This window comes from Polypterus senegalus, chromosome 2 (assembly GCF_016835505.1).
Source record: "Polypterus senegalus isolate Bchr_013 chromosome 2, ASM1683550v1, whole genome shotgun sequence".
Lineage (NCBI taxonomy): Eukaryota > Metazoa > Chordata > Cladistia > Polypteriformes > Polypteridae > Polypterus > Polypterus senegalus.
In genome coordinates this window covers 49,301,253-49,321,358 of record NC_053155.1, presented here as the reverse complement: position 1 = coordinate 49,321,358, position 20,106 = coordinate 49,301,253, and the positions used below count along the sequence as shown (strand labels likewise).

Here is a 20,106-nt window from a genome sequence, read left to right as displayed (position 1 = left end):
AATCACTGATACAACAGAAAATGTTGACAGTTATGCTGGTTTCATTTTTCTTCCTGTACTACTATGCCATAACAATCTGTGAAAGCAAAAAGCATTCCAAATGTAATGAAAAAATGATAAAGTGTCTTTTATACTAATTCTTATTATTAAAAGGAGCAGAAATTTCTTAATCTAATATTGAAACATCTGAGCACCACTTCTCATTACTTTAAGAATATTTAATTTTTAGTTGCACTGCTGCCAGAGTAGCAGCTCTAATAAAGATGAAAGGCCAAGTAAATGTCTTCAAATAGGCTGTATCCTTCAGAGTGCAATTGGAGCTGTAAGGTGACTATTTTCTCAAGGATTTCTGAAGGTAAGGTGTGTGTGACATAATTATTAACTGAATTCTAAAGATGATCTGATTTCTTCATTAAAGATCAGTCAATGACAGCTTTATGACATAAACTGTCAGCAATGATCTTTTAGTAAAATTTACAAGGATACCACAAGTATAGTGTTTTGAGTTTTTACTAATGCGTTTGGAACTGCCTCAGTTGTTCTACCTACCTATCTATCTGTAAGAGCCAATCTTAGAATGTTTCATTTTAATGTTAAATGCATGTGAGTGATTGCTTAATTTGTTCAGGATGCGAGTTTCTCTTAACTACATAGATAATGGATGATTCTGTTTAACCTCTATAATTAACTTGTAATGGAACTTCCTTAGTGCTCAGCTTTATCTGAACACCCGTCAAAATGATTTAGCTAAACATTTATTTAAATTTATTTAAATTATTGTTAAAATTTATTTATTTAAACATTTTGCCTTCTTTTCAATGAGGTAATGTGGTGGCCCGGGGTAAGAGACCCCAACAGCAATTTATTTTAGTTTATCGCTTTAACTTTGTTTCACCCCTTTGTAACCGCCCGGAGCACAACAAAATAGAGAGGGACCATACACACACGTAGCGGCAAGTTCAAATACACGGTTATTGAATGCACAGAGTTTTTCTATCAAGGTGGTAATTCTGTACCCTTGGTCCGGGCCCCCTCCCAACACAACCGTGGTGGACACAGCAGTCAAAATAACCAAAACACAACCCTCAGTTCTTTTTCACACAGCACTTGAGTTATATCACTCTAGGAAAGCACAGCACACTATAAATACTATTAAGGGGTGGGGGGGAAACATAAAAGGGGCAAAAAAAATGAATAACTAAACTCCACAAACAATAACCCAATACTCAAACATTAAGAAATAAATAAATAAGCTTAAACAGTTCTTGGGCCTCCGTGCTCTAACCACGAGGCCCTCACTTAAACCAAAATAAATCATCAAATACCAAAAACTTCTGGCAGCGCCCAATGTTCCCTGTGCTCAAATGCTTAGTTCTCAGGTCTCACAAGTCCCGATTCTCCAATGCTGAACACTTTCCCTACATTCCACAACAGTGTCCAGTTGCAGCAATCCAGTAATGGTGTCCTTCCTTTCAACCAGCCAATCACTGTTGCTGTTCCACACCGTCTCTCCTCCGTCACATCACGGACCCTACGGCAAAGAGCCAAATAACCCTCAGACCCTCTTTTCCCCCTCCTCAGCCATAAGGCCAATGCACACACTCTCAACTAACTATTAGCCACTTCCCTTCATGCTGACTGGGGATCGTGGGGGTCTGAGTCGCTCTCTCTCTGTCCACCCGCCGTTCGTTCCGTCAACCTGGTTCCACACCCAATCTCTCTCAACGTCACCCGATCAGCCTCCCTGTTCTCGTTCACTCGCCTCGATCGGGTACCTGAACACACAAAGAGAAAAAAGGGACAAATATCCCGTGGCCGCTGCCCCTGTCGCTGATGGCGCTTTTCCCTCCAGACTTAGACCACCACACCATAGTCCACTCTCTTCAGGTCCTTATGACGTCGCCCTTGCAGCCAGCAGCAAAACCACTTTACAAAAAGTTCAAACATTTAGTCCCTTCACAGCATTTCAGGACACCTTTTCCCCAAGCGAGCACACCAAACAAACAGCAGCGGCCATCTTAAATCCTGCCTCAACTCCGCCTCAACTAGCTCATCAGTGATTGTCCAGCGAATCGATCGCGTTAGGGGCGGGGTCACACAAGACCTGCATCGCTGTCCAAGACGCTGCCAGAGTAAAATAAATTAAAGAAACACACACATAATATTTACACAAAATATAACAAAAATAAACAAATAACAAGAAAAATGGCGCTCATCACGCCGGGACACAACAGTAACAACAGCATACAGTTTTCTGACCATTTATGTTTCGTGTCTGCAAGTTTGATGTATGAACATATGACTGAATGAGAAACTGAAAGAGACATATGATATACAAACCTTGAACAGAAACATCTTACATAAAAACATTTCTTTTGTATTATCAGTTCTTCTCTTTATTTTTGTGTAAGCTTTATTACTTTGTATTTTTACTAAAACTTTTTAAACAAAGACATTTGAACTGTGGAATTATTTGCATACATGTTGACTAGTCACACTCATTGCCTGAACCCCTTTAGAAAAATGCTGCTGAAGTTCTGGAAACCAGGCGAATGCAGCTATACTATTGATCTGCCCTCACCCCCCAGTTCCTACAATGTTCATCCTCACCCACTCTCGTTGATTACATATGTGATCACAAGGGCACCAACCTCCAAACATATATACATATACACACATATACCTGTATATGTACAGGTGGATTCCCATTATAACAAAACTCATGGAACTATATTTTATTATAAGAATATTTCATTACAATGGAAGTTTCGTTATAATGAATATGGGGAAAAAATGTATACTATTGTGACTGGGGTCGTCATCTCTAATGGCAGTGGTGCAAGGACATCTCCATAGCTGCTCTGCTGTATCTGGTAAGCAGTAAACCAAGGGCAAAGTAATTGGTTGTTCTCTGCAGGATCAGGTGTACTGTGTAACTTGCTTGTCTACTCCGGACCACATCTCCCAGTGTTGCCGCTGATGTTCTTCTAATCTGAAGGTGGTAGTTAAAGCAGGATGATCGCCCGTGTCATGACTCTTAACAGCTCATATTTTGAATGAAGTCTTGAGACTGTACCTGCCTTCTCTATACAGTAATGAAGTATCTGCATCCTCCTTGAAAACCTGGACTCACCTTCCCCTCTCTCATGCAACTCTGTGACCCAAGCCTGACAATACTTTTATAAAATAACAGCACTTTTAAACTGCAAAATACATTTTATTTGTAAACAAGACATTAGATGTAACTTTTTTTAACAGAAATACAGGTATGAACACAGGATGAAAACAAGACGGTAGATGTTTTGTCATTTTGATAGAAATACAGGTATGAAAATTCAGAAAGAAAACAACACATTAGATGAAGGGGTGATTCCGAATATTATCTCCACATCATTTTTCTTCTTTCCGAAATCAACTTTTTCTAGGCCTGTTATTTTTCTTTCAGTGTAAACTGACACTGTTTCACCCTTTTTTGTTCATCTCAAAGAAAACTTTGAAAAGCACTATGAAACTCAAACAGTATAGTATCCGCAAATGATGTAACTACCCATGTTGAGGTTAGGTGGAGTATTGACTCTGAATTTGGCTATACCTGTATGATGTCATGCCTACACTCTCGACGAAATTGCTTGAGATCAGAAATTTTGCAACAGACTGTCTCTTTCTTTGATACCGACTGTTGCAGGGTTCCTAAGACTCAGCGCGCAAAGTGTAGGCGCAGTATTTAGCATTTTGTGCATCTCATTATTATCGTCAGTAGCAATTTTTGTGGAAAAAACATTTGTTATACATAAATTTGCATTCTGTTAAACTTAAATTGATTTAACATTATGTTCTATGAATGTTTGTCCGGGCCCACAAAAAGTATTTGTTATTCTGAAAATTTCGCTACTGCAGTACTCGGTATAACAGGATTTGACATATATATATATATATATATATATATATATATATATATATATATATATATATATATATATATATATATATATATATATATATATTGTGACAGATAGGGGGCGCTCTCGCTCCCTTGAACTCCTGTTCACGTCTCCAGACACCAGGTAAAAGTCCAAATGCTGACTTTATTAAATTTCCACTGTGCACAAAACACCCTCTCCTCCACTATACTCATTCAAATCACAAATAATCACAATAAATCAATCCTCCACTCCCAGACGCGTTGCCACCCTTCCACCCAGCTCAGCTCCCCGTCTGGGAGCTCCCGTAGTCCTTTTATATATCCTGACCTGGAAGTGTTCTAATCCCCAGTCCCAGTGTGACTCTCCGGGTTAGGTAAAAAGTCCTTTTCTTCACCCTGGAAGCACGTCATTCCCCTTGTCCATGTGTGCTTCCGGGGCGTAGGGAAAATATCCGTTGTTCCTCCCTGCAGTGTCCCCCATGGCATCCAGCAGGGCTATGTATAAAAACTACAATGTCCATGACGCCCTGCTGGTCTTCTGGGGACCTCCATACTGCAAGGAGGGCTCCACCTGGCGGCTTGGAGGTATTGGCCGGGATAAACGGCCAGCCAGCCATCACAATATATATGGAAGAGAAAGTCTGTGATACGATTTGCATATTTGCAGCTGAAGATAAACAAAGAGAGAAAATGAATCACGATTTATAAAGTACTTTTTATTGCTGAGCTTTCAGCCCCTGCCAGGGGCATTCATCAGAGGATAATGCTTAGACTTACAAGAATCAAAGGCAATATATAGCAAAAATTACGTGGAGGTGGGGGGCAGGGAGTTAAGTCAGTGTGATCGGGGGGGTGGGGGGTTATAGGTTGTAAAGTTTTATTTATTTTGAATATGTTCTTCTTAAGTTTGCATATGCTGGGTTTATGTATAGATAGATAGATAGATAGATAGATAGATAGATAGATAGATAGATAGATAGATAGATAGATAGATAGATAGTGTGAAGGATGGCGGCCATTTATCCCGCCAATACCCCAAGCGCCAGGTGGAGCCCTCCTTGCAGCATGGAGGTCCCCAGAAGACCAGCAGGGCATCATGGACAATGGAGTTTTTATGCAAAGCCCTGCTGGATGCCGTGGGGGCCACAGGAGGGAGCTGCAGGGAGGACCGAGGGCTTCTTCGTGCCCTGTGACCCGGAGGTTCGTCATAGGAAGAGCGACGGACTTCCGGGTTGAAGAAAAGGACTATTTACCCTGACCCGGAAGGAATAAGGACTTGTGGACCGTTGGGCAGAAACACCTCCGGGTCAGGGAGTATAAAAGGACTGTGGGAACTCCCAGACAATGAGCTGAGCTGGGTGGAAGGGTGGCAACGCGTCTGGGAGCTGGAGGATTGATTTATTGGTGATTTATTGGTGATTTAATGAGTATTGTGGAGGAGAGTGTGCTTTGTACACTGTGGCATAAAAATAAAGTCAACTTGAGGACTTTTACCTGGTGTCTGGAGTCGTGGACAGGGGTTCAAGGGGTTTCATCATCAGAGAAAAATGATTAGACATACAAGAATCAAAGGCAATACATAGAAAATGAGGAAATGGGGGTGAATGGAAGAGGGGTGGATTAGAAAGGTTAGGATGGTGCTGTAAACTCTGGAATTAAAGAACATTGTAAGATACATGATTCATTTTTTTCTGCCATTTTGGATTTCTAGCTATAAATATAAAACCATATTACAGACATTCACTTCTGCACATACTGTATATATTTACAAGATATAATGGGTCCATGTCACAGCTTCAGCCACCTAATTTGCAGAGAAAACACTCTGTTACTCGGCGTTCCAGTGCTGAGAAAACACACACTCAGGATGGCAGTTGTTGGTTCTGCAGCTGCTTTACTGCCTAAAGCACTTGTCACACATTATTACGAGTCTTTAAAAGTCAGTTCACTCACCTGTTGTCCTGCTCTCTCTTAAACTGAAGAACTGGAGTTGCTTTAATGGAAACGACTAAGCAGTTGTTTGCTGCTCTGTGAATTTAAATTAAGGCACAGTTACTGAATAAATTTTGAGTGGTGATCCTGCAACTGCCAAAATAAAAGTTTTGTTTGCCCAATTCTCTTCTGCCTCTCTTTTGTGCAAATCAGCAGCCCACATGTGACACGTATATAAAGTGACTGTAATATAACTTTGAATGACATTTAATGCTGTATTCATTCTTTTGTCTGTCTTTTATTACTGCCACTTTTTGGCAGGATAATTTCATTGTACTTTGGACAGAGGGCAGCTATTTTAAGCAGAATAGAACTGGACATATGACACGTGAGTGGGGTTACTAATTCTCTTGAAAATCCTAGGCCACTCGCTGTTGCACATATATGATATAGTTTTTGATTCACACCACGTCAGTTAAGACGACGTAGACTATTTCTGATTTTAAAGAGCCAACCACAAAGATGTTCATATTTTCTTAGTGCTTTTTTAGTATCACAACTTTCTGGGAAAAATAGACATTCCTGGCAATGTATTCCGATTTCACCACAACATTGAATACTCTGACTCCAGCAAGGTTTTTTACTTGTACTGCTGTGTTTACATATCTAGTAATTCTGACATTAGCAGCATTAAGAAATGTGCTGCCGAGCTAAATATGTACTATAGGTCCAAATTAGTGACTTGGGAGTTCCAGGAGAAAGTAGGGTGAAATGACACCTTTTATTGGCTAACTAAATAGACCTTGCCCGATGAAGGGGCCTTAGCTGCCTTGAAAGCTTGCATTGGTAATCTATTTAGTTAGCGAATAAAAGGTGTCATTTCACCCTACTTTCTTCTGTATCAATCTATGGCTAACACGGTACAACACTCTATAGCTATGACTTGGGAGTTGAAAGTCAATCTATTTACTTCTTAACTCCCCTTAAATAATCACTCAGTGGCCAAGCAAATGGGCTGATTTTGTGCTACCAGGCCAAGTATAGGCATAAATTGGTAAACTGGGAGTTGAAATTCTCTCTGTGGACCCCTTCGGCCCTCTTCTGACTGTGATTAAGTTGAAGGTGCTGATTTTGGCAGCACTCTGACTACAGTGGGACCTGAAAATTCTAACAATCAGTGAATCAGTGTACGTTATTCTATACACACATAACAAATCCACAATTCAGGATGCCCTAATGCCTAATGTTGAGAAACATTTTGGGCAAATAAAGCAAATTGTAATATTGGCAGGTTAAGCTAAGTTGTACATATGGATGATAACAAACACAACTGAGTATTCGAAATGTATGGAAAAAGTATAGCTTACATTTACAACCAATTCCATTATATGCTGAGTGGCAGTGTTACAGATGCATGTTCTATTTGGGTTATGGAGTCTGTTGTCTATTTAGTGAATGGAATGAAAATGCTGTTGGTGGAACAAGTCAGGTGTGTGAGACTCCAGCTCAGGCTGGGAGAAAGTCCCCATGCTGCCCTCTGAAGGCCTGAGTTGCTCTTATACAGCTCTCTGAGATTTTTGGTGATGCACCAGTTTATAATTTAGCCCCATGAGCCTGTTTAAAAGAATACTATATTAAGTATACACTAAACTCACCTGAATTGAATGATCTTTAGAAAAGTGCTGTTATAGACATGAAATGTATCTGGTGAAACCTCAGCAGTCCTGAAATTTCATCATGCCTCAGAAAACCATGCATCACATAGAAATGAGACAAAGCAGCATGATTAATTCATCTGTTTCACTGAAATTGATGCTTTCAAGCAAAAGCTTCTATATTTATATACCTCAATTGCCCATCTTTCACTGAAAGTGACGTAGGTAATAATGAGGTTTCCTCAGAAACTGACTTTGCACATTGCTGCTTCATTATTAGGGCAATTATTATACAGCTCTGTAAGTAAAAGGCAACACTGGATCAGCCTTTTATTAGTAAATGTAGCAGAAACAATGAACATTAAACAAATTAACATTTTTAACTTTTTGCATTGTGATATTCTAATTTGTATTACACTATGTTGGATAGAGACTTGCATTCACAAGGAATTATCATTGAAACATCTTCCCCCGTTTCCCACCTGTACAACACAGTTCAGGCACAAGCACCGTACACCTAACACAGTTCTCTCCTTCTTTTTCTTCCTCTCTCTTTACCTTTCTTTGCCTCCACTCCTCCTCCAGCAAGCTTTGTCCTCTTCCATCCAACTCTGGCTTCTAGAGTAGTGGCTGCTGGCCCCTTTTATAAGGCACCCAGAAGTGCTCCAGGTGTTCATCGACCATCTTTTGGCAGCACTTCTCGGTGTGGCGGAAGTGCTGCAACCCAGGGCTCGGCAGCAGTGTCACGATACACTGTCTTCAGTCAGTATCCGCTAGTAGTTCATAGCCGGACAGCATTCAAGGTACCCCAAATCCCAGATAAAGTACAAAGTCTCTTGAAATCAAAATCACAATATTTATTGCAAGAAAAACCATTAACCAATATTTGCCGGTGAGATAAAGGACAAAAATCCACAAAAAAATCATGAAGGAATAAACAATCCAAAAAAAAAAGAAAATGTAACAATCCAGCAAAACAAAATAGTCGCAGCCAGCAAAGAGGACAAATTCAATAAATTACTGAAAAAATTAATGCATAGTAATTATAGGTACTTATAATTATAATTATATATCATAAAATGCACCCAAAGCTGCCAAAAAGAAAAAATGGTAGAAAGAAAAAGGTTGAATAACTGATCCAATGGGTCTCCCCCTAAGTGCTGAATGTCTCCCCGAAGTCTAGGAGAGTCACTGGCTTAAAAAGGATGAAAAAATACCTTTAAGACAACCTACAGTATGGGGGGAAAAAATGAACCTTTGCAATACGCACAATAGCGACACCTGTGCTCAACACTCACCTCACTACTAATGGCACTGAGGCCTTTTAAGTATTTCCTACTCATGGGCTCCTACCATTAAGATAAATGGGGGTAAAACCCTTATCCTCACTTTATTCCTACACATACACTATCTTACCTACCATCACCCCTGGCAGCACCCATGGACCCCAACAGTGCTGCACTAAACTCTAACTCCCATGGGGCCCTGTGGGAGTCCAAGGAATTGCTGCAACACAGGGGGGCTACAATCTAGTGCTCCGGGGGAGGTGATGCTCTGGATACACTCTCTCTCTCAATCCTTCCAGCATAGAGATGTCGGCGCTGGGCAAGTTTACTGGCCATACGTCACACTCCAGAAATGACACAGTAGTGATAGGCCTCATCATTGATGATGATGAGACAGCTTATAGAGAAGAGGTTAAACAACTAGTGGACTGGTGTAAGAACGATAACCTGACACAAAATATTGGTAAGACAAAAGAAATCATTATTGACTTCAGGAAGAAAAACGCCAAACACCTTCCATTCTCTCTAGCACAAAGTTACTGGGAATTATTAATAATCTATATATATAATTCACTAAGGCAAGACACCCATGGAAAGCACGCCGCAAGGGGCGTGGATTCACTAAGCCGCCGACAAGTAAGACACCTATGGCGTACGCAGGGAGGAGCCACGCCCACCAACTCCAAGAATATTGGATACGACGACACCAACTCGGAAGCGACGACACAGAAGGATCGACGTCATTTATATTCGTCTGTCGTAGAGGCGTCATGTACCTCAGAGCCACCTTGACTGTTCACAGAGGCATGTTTCTCGTGGAGGTGAGTCGCCATATGCAGCGTGTAAAACGCTTTGCGAGGGGTATCCCATGGGATCCTTAAAACAATCCTTTACAACTGAGGTTAAAACACAATGAAGTAAGCAGTCTTTAAAAACTGAGTTTTTGGTTACGACGCACAACCGCGTGCACCATAGCAAACTGTTTTACACGCTACATACAGCAATTTGCATCCGCGACAAACTCACGGACAATTATATGTTGCTCTAACCAGAGTTATATCTTTTCATTCACTTTCTGTTGTATCCTCAAACCCTCCATTTTTAGACAACTGTGTCTTTCCAGAAGTGTTCAACCATCAATAAATAATTATGCTGCGTTTGTTATGCCGCAGGTTCACTATTGTGTTGTATTTTGCTCTCTCCAGAGTTCCATCTTTTCATTCACTTACTGTTGTATTCTCACACCAACCCGTTTTAGACAACCATGTCCTTCCAGAAGTGTTTAGCATTCAATAAATAATTATGCATGACATTGAGCGTGTGTCTACCTGGCGCAGAGAGGCGTGGGTAAGCCGTTGAACCCCATTCGAGCTGCAAACTGTGGAATTCCCACTAAGTGCGACTCATACGCTCGCACTGGTTGCGTCCCAACCCTTTGTACACACCCCCCTCCCACCTCGCTACTACCGTGGTTGGGTGTCTTTGTGGATTATATATAGAAATTCAGCCAAAACCGCACAGAGCAAAGAAAACGTCTACGTCAGTCACAGGTGCATCTGGACTGTGTAAAGATGACAACGACTCAAGTGACGAGTTAGAGGTGGGCACATGAGCGGGCAGTGCATACTGAACGAGAAATCATCAGACTAGCATGACGGAGGGAGCTGAATGGACGTCCTTCTCCTCTCCTCCCGTTCCACACTCTGCGCCGTGTACCCCCATCCCTCCATCTGGCAGGAGAAGGCGCGATGGCGGTCCGCCAGTTTTCAGTCACGGATGATTGTGTGTTGGCTCGTTCCGTGCATTGTTACAATGTTGCTTTTCTTGCTGATTTATTATATTACCGATTTTTCAAATGTTAATTTTCTCCCTGTGCTTAAAAATCATTAAAAAACCGGCCTGATTATGTGGCGTATGGTACGCTGCGGGTTGGCTAGTATATTTTATTGACATAGCACCTTTCCAATGAAGGCAACAAGTGCTCTCTTCTGGTCAAGAAAGGACAGAAGTGATTGTACTCCCTCCCATCATCAATTTCTGCAGAGGCAGTATCGAGAGTGTATTGGCCACCTGCATCTCTGTTTGATATGGGCACTTCACTGACTCAGACTCAGATTTTCTTGCACAGAGTGGTGAGAGCAGCTGAGGATACCATTGGGACATCTTTCTGTCCACTGAGGAACTCTACAAATGTGGTAAAAACAGGGCAACCAACATTATCAGAGACCACTCTCATCCCCACAATTCAGTGTTTGCCCTTCTGCCCTCTGGCAAGCTGTACCAAAGTATACAGTTCAGAACTGACAGATTTCATAAAAGTTTTGCCTCATAAGCCATTAGACTCTTAATTATGGTTGAGCTGTTAATAGAGTGCCAGTATGTCAATACAGTGCAATAAGTAACTAATTTGCATGATTTTAAATCTTTAATCAACTGTTAAGTTAAACGTATGTGGTGGATTGTGTTGCATTGTTGGGTACACAGTATGTATGTATGTTGGTGATCCTCTATTGTTTATTCTTGTTCTTATTCTTTTTTTTTTGTTTTTGTTGGCTATTCTTGCACATAATTGGGCTGTGTCATACAATTTCTTTTTGCATGCGCATTGCTATATGTCGTTTCGAATGATAAATAAAGTTAACCTTGAATCTGGAAGATTTGAAGCCATGTCTTTTGAATTGTAAGGAAGCAATGCAAACCAATCTGCTAACAAATCTGTAACATGTGTGCAAAAATATTTGTATTTTCTTTTTATGACAAACACTTTAAAGTTTTTATAAGGTATTGGAAGATCTCAGGTTAATTTCCTCATATTAAACTTTCTCATCTCCCCAGATAGACAAAGGATGGGGTATCTGATCAGAATAGGATGTAGAAATGTCCAGTATGTTTCTAAGATCTGCATTGTAATGTATGTAATGTAAAGAAAGAAATGTGTGTGCTTGATAACAACTGCCACAGTTCACTCTACCACTTTGTGAAGATTGATTTGAAGCCACAGGAAAAACCATGGTGAAGAGATAAGGACCTTCACATGCCTTAAAGTATTTTCTTTTCTCTTTTCTGGGGAGGACCGGAAACATCTCAGTACGGACATGCCCTTCAAGGGAAATGGGAGTTCCAGGGAGTTGGCCCAGCCCAGGTAGGTCAAAGCTAAAAACTGAAGCACTGCCCTTTCAGGTCACTTCTTTAACTTGACTATAATGGAGGTTAAGGAGCAGAGTTTTAGTTGACTTCTGGTGACTAGTGGAGGAACTCTGACACAGTCTCACCTAAGGTGTAGTTACAGAAACAAAGAGAAGCCCCTACTCTGATCATGGGGCACAGATTACTCTACCGACTAACAACACGCAAGAAAGAATCTGCCTTTGTATTCCCTTAAAGAGTCCATCACTGGTAACTAGGAGAGAAGTTGGATTTTTAACATAGACTGATTGAAAACATGTTAATAATTCTTAAATATGATCTTACTAAGATTTAAGTACAGTTATGCAGTACTTTGGGGATGGAAAATGTATTCAAAGAACGTGCGCTCTGCTTGGCTGAGTGCCTCCCATCAGTTACACAATCTAAGGCTTCTCTCCTAATTCCATTACTGCTGTATAGAATTCACTGTCTCCTATCACACAAGAGTAACACTGCTTCATTAGTGGTCAGTCATTAGGAGTTTCTTAGTTTCGAGTTATTACAGAGGAACCAAGAAAAAATATTTTTGTGTCCTTTCTCAATTAGTGACAAAATGAATTTGAACTTTACTGTTACTTTATTGAAACTTTTCTTGGTGTTATGTCCAGAGACATGACAAATATATATACATTAACAGCATAATATACAATATATGACACAATCTGAATATATAAGAAACAGGAGTGAACAATAATATACAGTGGATACAGTAAGTATTCAGACCCCTTCACTTTCTGCACTCTTTATTGTATTGTTGCTGGATAAATCAGCCATTTTTGCCCACCAATCTCCAGTTAATGATTCATAAAGTGAAAAGATGTTTTCAGAAAAGTTTGCAAATTTATTTAAAATCAAAAACTAAATTCTCCAATTTATTTAAATATTTAAACCCTTAATGCAGTACTTTGTGGAAGCCCCACAATTACAGCTTTGAGTCTTCTTGGGTAAGTCACTACAAGCTTCGCACAACTGGATTTTGGCAATTTATCCCATTTTGCCTGGCAGATCCTCTCCAAATCCTTTAGATTGGATGGGAAGTGTCTGTAAATTGCCATCGTCAGGTATCTCCACAGATGTTCAATGGTGTTATGTGGTGTGCTTTGGCTGGGCCACTCTAGAAGAGTCAGACATTTGTCCTGAAGTCATTGCAGCATTGTCTTAGCTGTATGCGTTGGGTCATTGTCAGGTTGAAAGGTTACCCATGGCCTCAGTCTAAGTTTGTTTGCGTTCTGGAGCAGATTTCCTTCAAGGGCCTCTTTGTATTTGGCTGCAATCATCCTTCTCTCAATTCTGACCAATCTCCCTGTCACTGCAGCCTAGGAGCACCCTAATAGCATGATGCTGCCACTACCATGCTTCAGCTTAGTCTTCTCCAGACATAGTGCATGGAGTTCTGCTCTGATAGTTCAGTTTTTGTCTCATCACACCACAGAATGTTTTTTGTCATGCTTTCAGAGTCCTTTAAATGTTGTTTGGCAAAGTCCAAACGGTATGTGCATCTTCTAACAGGTTCTCTTATCTCAGCAGAGGATTTCTGGAGCTTTGTTAGAGTGACCATTGGGTCCTTGATCACCTCCCTAACCATGGTCCTTCTTGTTCAGTTACTCAGTTTGGCCAGATTACCAACTCTAGGAAGTGTCCCAATGTTTTCAAATTTCTTCCATTTTAAAATTATCAGGGCTACTGCACCCCTGGGAACAGTCAAAGCGTTAGAAATTATTTCATATCCTTGAGCCCTGATCTTTGTCTCACTACAACTTAATCACAGAGATCTACAGAGATATCCTTGAACTTCATGCCTTAGTTTTTGTCTAACATACCATGTGAATTTTAGGACCTTACTTATGCAGATGTGTGCCATCAACCTCACATAGAAATGGAAAAAAGACAAAGAGGAAGAAGAACATATACAATGGTGTGAGCCTTTCTAAATGATGTCCAGTCAATTTAGTTTGCCACAGGTGGTCTTCAATCAAGTCCTAGACACATCTCAAGTAGAATTCAAGCAAACATGATGCATCTGACTACAATCTGGGGTGACGCAGCAAAGGCTCGATACACTTAAATTAATGGGAGATTTCAGTTTTCGATTTTTAATAAATTTGCAAACCTTTCTAAAAACATGTTTATTCTTGGTTATTTTGGGTAACTGAGTGTGGAGTGATAAGCAAAATGGCAAATGTATCCATTTAAAATAAAATATACAACACAATACAGTGTGCAGAAAGAGAATGGGTCTGAATATCGACTGCATTGCACAAAAACTAAATGTATAACATTTTGACAATGCATACTTGAACTCAAGCTCAGAAGTATATACACTAAATCTTTATGAAGTAAACAAATTTTCAGTTAGGTAGAGGTGTTTAGAGTGCACGATGAGACAGAAATAAACCAGGAACTGTTTTTATCAGTGTCTGCTGCAGAAAAGAAACTCCTTTTGCACCAAATGGTTCTTGCTTTTAGTGGCCAGTAACTAAAAGAAAAGTTATGCAGGTAAGAGTGGACTTTCCTGTTTCATGTTTCGTGACCCGTGGTGTATAGATGTTCTCAGCAGAGTTCAATTTAATATGAAGTGCTACTTTATTGTTATGTCTGTTGCTATCTGCCAGAATCCCATCTGATAACATTACTGGATTTTTTTCATCAATTTTGGAATTTTATGTGTTGTTTTCAATTTTTATTATTTTTGTGATGTCACAGCAACACTGTTTTGGTTACCATTTGTCCTTGGGTGCCACTCTTTCATGTGTGGTTTTTTACAGGCACTGGCAAGTTGCTGATGAGGTGATGTTCACAAGCCGATGGTTGATGGACACTTCTACTTATCAGAGCTTTTTCAGGACTTTATGCCAAGGTTGTTCCAAGTTCATGATACACTTATATATGAAAATGTGCTATATATACTGTATATATATATATATGTGTGTGTGTGTGATAAAGTATCTGCCAAATAATATAAAGAGTGAACTTATTGGGGCTTGTCAGGTGTACACACTTTTTTATCCCTTTATGGGATCGAACCTCGGATGTCAGCTCCTAAGTTGAAGCCTCTGATGCTGTGCCATGGCGGCAGATTCACTTATTTGGCAGGGTGAAGAATGGAGTATTACATTCTTTTTAAGCCTGAATCTCAATCTGATTATTGGGTGATTGCCTATTATTTGGCAGATGCTGAATCACTTATCCGTGATCTTCTTTTCGCAACTGAGAGTGGCTAGAAAATGAGAAGCCCAGGAATATTGTAGTGTATTCAGAATACCATACCAAAACCTCAGAAGACTACCTAACAACACGAGTATGACGGGTGAATATGTAAACAGCTCATTTCAAGCTATTCTTAACATAAAAAATCATTTTTCCTCACAAAAATTGTAATTTCTCCTAAATGTAATTATCAAAATGTCGACCATGTCTTTTTGTATTTTTGTACTTCCTGCCTGTTTCAAATGTGTATTGTTTTATATAAAATCACTTCCTAAAAAATTGACACAGATGAATCAGTAAACGTTTGCCAGATGGATAACACAAGCACAATACTAAGGTCTTTTTAAAGGCATAATTCTAAGACTCTCAAAACCACTTTCAAGAGTTTCTGCAATTTCCTTCTTTTTTGGTAATCATCATTAGTAAAATAAATGAAATTGTTTATTTTACAGAAGAGATCAATCAAATGGTGTTTTATTTTAAAATGCTTGTTCTCAAAGTGCCATGACACTCTTGAACCACTAGAGTGCGTGCACACTCCACTAGATAGCACTCACTAAACCGCCTTCAGTTCCCTCTGCTGTGCTTGTTAAGAAACTTCAAAGTGCCACTGAGCTTAGCTCTCTTTACAAAAGGAAGAGAATTTATTGTTAAGCCTTATTGTGTTCCCTTCCGTTATTCTGGATCTGCTTTCCCAATGCAGGATCTTTCACAGCCACAGCAAAAATGGACTTTAAGGAAGAAACCAAGCCTAATAGGGCAGCAGTTCTCACACATGCCCTTTCACCATATGATTGTATACCTTTGACTGTGGCAGGAGAGCACAGTCCAATTAGGAGCACATGAAGGACATGCAGACTTCATACAGATTTGGGACTCTGTCTGGCACTTTGAGGTGGCAGCTCCCATGCCACTCTGCTATGGTAGAATATTTAACTAATCAGCACACCTGCATTGTGTGAGGCCTCAGTTTAAATTTATTTTGCAAAAATTGATTATTTAACTGAAATTTACCATTCTTCCTTAGAGTCATTATTATATTCCACGGTTAGTTCTTTAAAGTTGCAATACCGTGGCAGAGAGCTGTCCCTAATCCTGCTGCAGACCAGATACCAATAAGCATTCAATCTCTCAAAAAATAAATATAGTTCAATACAGTAATTAGCCTGACTATAGCACTGCAAAGTTGTAATAAAGTACACCAGCAGTCAAACGTTTGGACACAGCCAAGAACTGATATGAATTAATACTTTTTATATCATGATACCATTACATCGATTTAAAAAATTGACAAGGCAATACTAGTGTTACTAAAGGCTATTACAGCTTGAAATAACTGATTTTTAATGTATTATTCACATATAGCTGCAAACTCCCATCTTCAGCAGCCACTCCTAATGGTCAACCACCTTATCCCATCCTTAATTAGTAATGTATAAATGATAATCAGTTATTAGAGAAAGCTTTCCAATTGCTTTAGAATGAAGGTTGCTCTATGTGACAGACTGCCAAGGAACTCAAGATTTCATAAATAGGCGTCTGTCACTGTCTTGGGACATGAGGTCAAACTGGAATATACCAGGATAGAAAATGAAGTGGAAGGCTCTGATGTTACCAATGAAAAAGATGATAAGAACATCAGAGTCTGGAGTTTGAGGGAAAAACTCAGTAGGCTTCTTCCTTAAATACACACCAAACACTATGGTCACCAGCAGTAGACAAAAGACAACTCCAGCATGTTGGCCTAAGAGACAGAGTTTTGAACAAAAAGTCATATCTGAATTTGGGAAGATAAAAAGAAAAGGTTAAAATGGGAACAAAGACATTGGAGAGAAGATAACTGGAAAAATGTATGATGGTCAGCATGCAGCAGGACCCTGTCTTTGAATTCAACGCTGAGAACTGTCTGTGTGGACTTTGTTGGTACCCCCACCCACCCCTGTCTGCATTGGCTCAGCTCTTCAGATTTTCTTCCCCCATCCCAAAGACTTGTGCTAAGTGAATTTGCAGGTCTGAATTGGTCCCCTGGAAGTTCTCACGAGTAGATCTTGTAGTGGGCTGGTGCTCCATTCTGTGCTGTTTCCTGTCTTATGTCCAATGCTGCCAGAATATTCTCCACTAAACTGGATTATGTGGACATGAGAATGTTATGTTATGCTATGTGACAAATACTTAAATATGTGTTTCACATATATGTGCCTGTAAACAAATAAGTCAACTTCAGCATTTGGTATTCCCACAGAATCATCTGCAACATTCACAAGCATCATCCTTTACTTGAATCAATGTTATTGAGGTAAATTTTATGCAGTAACAGTCCAACCGGGGATGAGTGAGGTACTTCATACCGAACCGCACCCCTCATGAAGATTTCTCCATTTATCTGTATCTTCTTTCCATTAACCAGGTGTTTCAATCTAATTTTATACGTCATCACTGACACCAGTGATTCAAGGTTTCAAGATCACTCTTACTGGAGTCTATTCGCATGCCCAAGTAAGCTACATTATTGCATCTTTTTATGTATTTCTCTACTTTTTCACTTGTCTTTCCAGAAAGGTCTGACAAGTTTATTTGACAAGATCTAAACCCATGCTGGATGCCACTTAGATTACTTTTTATAGTTCTTGTAATTTATTTTGTGACTAAAAATCAGTGAGTTAACTTGGTCTGTCAGTTGTAACGTTCATAATGATCACTAATTCAAGGTTTATCATGAATCAAAGTGTGGATTGTACAATGAAACTATCAGAAGCAGTTTAATAATCTAACTGTACATCACAAGAACAACCAAAAGTTTGGGAGGTGGTAGGGTGGGAGTACTGTATATAAAGAATATCATCTTTGGAATGCAATGCAATGAGAGTTGAGTTTTCCATCTGCACTGAATCCTGGGATCTGAAAAACCTTTTGGACGCAAAAAAAAATTGTAGTGTATATGATTGTGTATTTAAAGATGTATTGATTCTAGTGTACCACTTTATTTAGAACAGAAGAATACAGAAACTCATGTTCTGCAATATAAAACTAAAGATCTCAAAGAGTTGTAAAACTTCTGTTGGTATTTATCCTGATTCATGCAAGTTTCTGTCTAACAGATTAAATATTTGTCAGGTGTTCATTTGCTATACTGCCTAGACACTCAAGGACATCAAATCTATATTCTCATGTTCTATATACTGTAAAAGTAACTGAGTTTCTGCATTTTTTGTCAGTGTTTTGCTTTGAAGGTCTCATCACCAGATGACATCACAAAGACTGGGCCCTGAAACATGAGATTCTGTACACATGAAGAATAGGACATGAATGATAAGGTTAACGTGATCAACTAAAACTCAACATGTAGAAAGGTTGTTCCATTTTCTCATAATATATTACATTGTGCTTAATGACCCAAATATAGTGGAACCTCGGATCACGACCGTAATTTGTTCCAAAACTCTGGTCGCAACCCAATTTGGTAATGACCCGAAGTATTTCCCCGATAGGATTGTATGTAAATCCAATTAATCTGTTCCGGACCGAACAAGCTGTATGTAAATATATTTTCTTAAAGATTTTTAAGCATAAAAATAGTTAACTATACTATTGAATGCACAGTGTAATAGTAAACTAAATGTAAAAACATTGAATAAAACTGAGAAAACCTTGAACAGAGAATGCTCGAATCAGTCTCTTTAAAAACAAGCCCGGTGCATTCTTTCACTGCCTTCTCGGCCTTACGCAGCCAGCTTCTCTCTCGCTCGCTCACTCGCTCGCTCTCTCTCTCTCGTGCGCACTCGCTGCACAGGGAGAGACTGAACACGTGCAGAAATCACACACCCGAGTGTGTGGTCGTGAACAGATGCAAAAGTTTGGCAGACTTTTTGGTTGTAACCCAATTTGTTCGTGAACTGAGGTTCCACTGTATTCTTCATTAATAGGTAATTAAAAAACAAGACAATTATACAAAAAAAGGTGATTTTAAAAGTAGTGATTTCCGGTCAAGCATAGTAGCACCACAGTGGTTCATTGCATTCAAGGGCTCAGATCCTTATGCAGTCAGCGTCTCTGTGGAGTTTGCATGTTGCTTGTACTGTATGTTGCCATCAGTTCTTCACCTGGTACCCGAGTTTCCTCCTACACACACCACACACCAAAGATAGACAGGTCAGGGAAACTGATGACTTTAAATTTATCCAGTGTGATGTGTTCTGTCCAGTGAGGTTTGCTTTGTTACGGGATTTGGCGAAGCAGACCTGCCGCCCAGACCAAATCTTACGGGTGATCACTAGTTAATATGAAACTCCAACTTTAAATAAAGTGGTGTAGCGGTTAAGGCTTTGGACTTCAAACCCTAAGGTTGCAGGTTCAAATCCACCTACTGACACTGTGTGACCCTGAGCAAGTCATTTGACCTGCCTGTGCTCCAACTGGAAAACTGTAAAAAGAAATGCAACCAAAACATCATAAATGTTGTAAGTTGCCTTGGATAAACATGTTGGCCATATAAGTTAATGTAATGTGAATCATATTACACTAGTTTAACAAAGCATTGAGGTACTAATGACCAGCAGAGGTGTTGACACGCTAACCAGTCAAGTGCTAGTTTGATGAGATGATTTGTAACAAGAGGTCGGTGCCACTTGGAGCAGCAGACCATGTCGTATCAATAGAGCACACCTCGTGCTCAGATGCCACACAACAGAGTTAACTGAAGAACAGCATTAAGCCAATGCCACCAGCTACGAGCCGAATTACAAGCTTTTGAATTTAATCAAATGCTCCAGACTATAATAAACCACTCAACATCAGAATAGTGAATCACTAATAGTCTTTATACAGCTTACACCTACACGCAGCAAAGTATAGAAAGAGATCAAAGTAAAACTTTGACCCATAAAGAGCTGAGTGTCAGTCACAGTGTCCAATCAAACTG

At 39.7% G+C, this 20,106-nt stretch overlaps 1 long non-coding RNA gene across 1 annotated transcript in view; it reads left to right on the top strand.

Moving 5' to 3' along the window:
* The window catches only part of LOC120524206, a 42,256-nt gene extending 30,318 nt beyond the window's left edge, over positions 1-11,938 (top strand). Inside the window, exon 3 of the long non-coding RNA XR_005632767.1 lies at positions 11,867-11,938. This is a non-coding gene — a long non-coding RNA (uncharacterized LOC120524206). The remainder of the gene's footprint in view (positions 1-11,866) is intronic.
* The last annotated feature ends 8,168 nt before the right edge of the window (positions 11,939-20,106 follow it).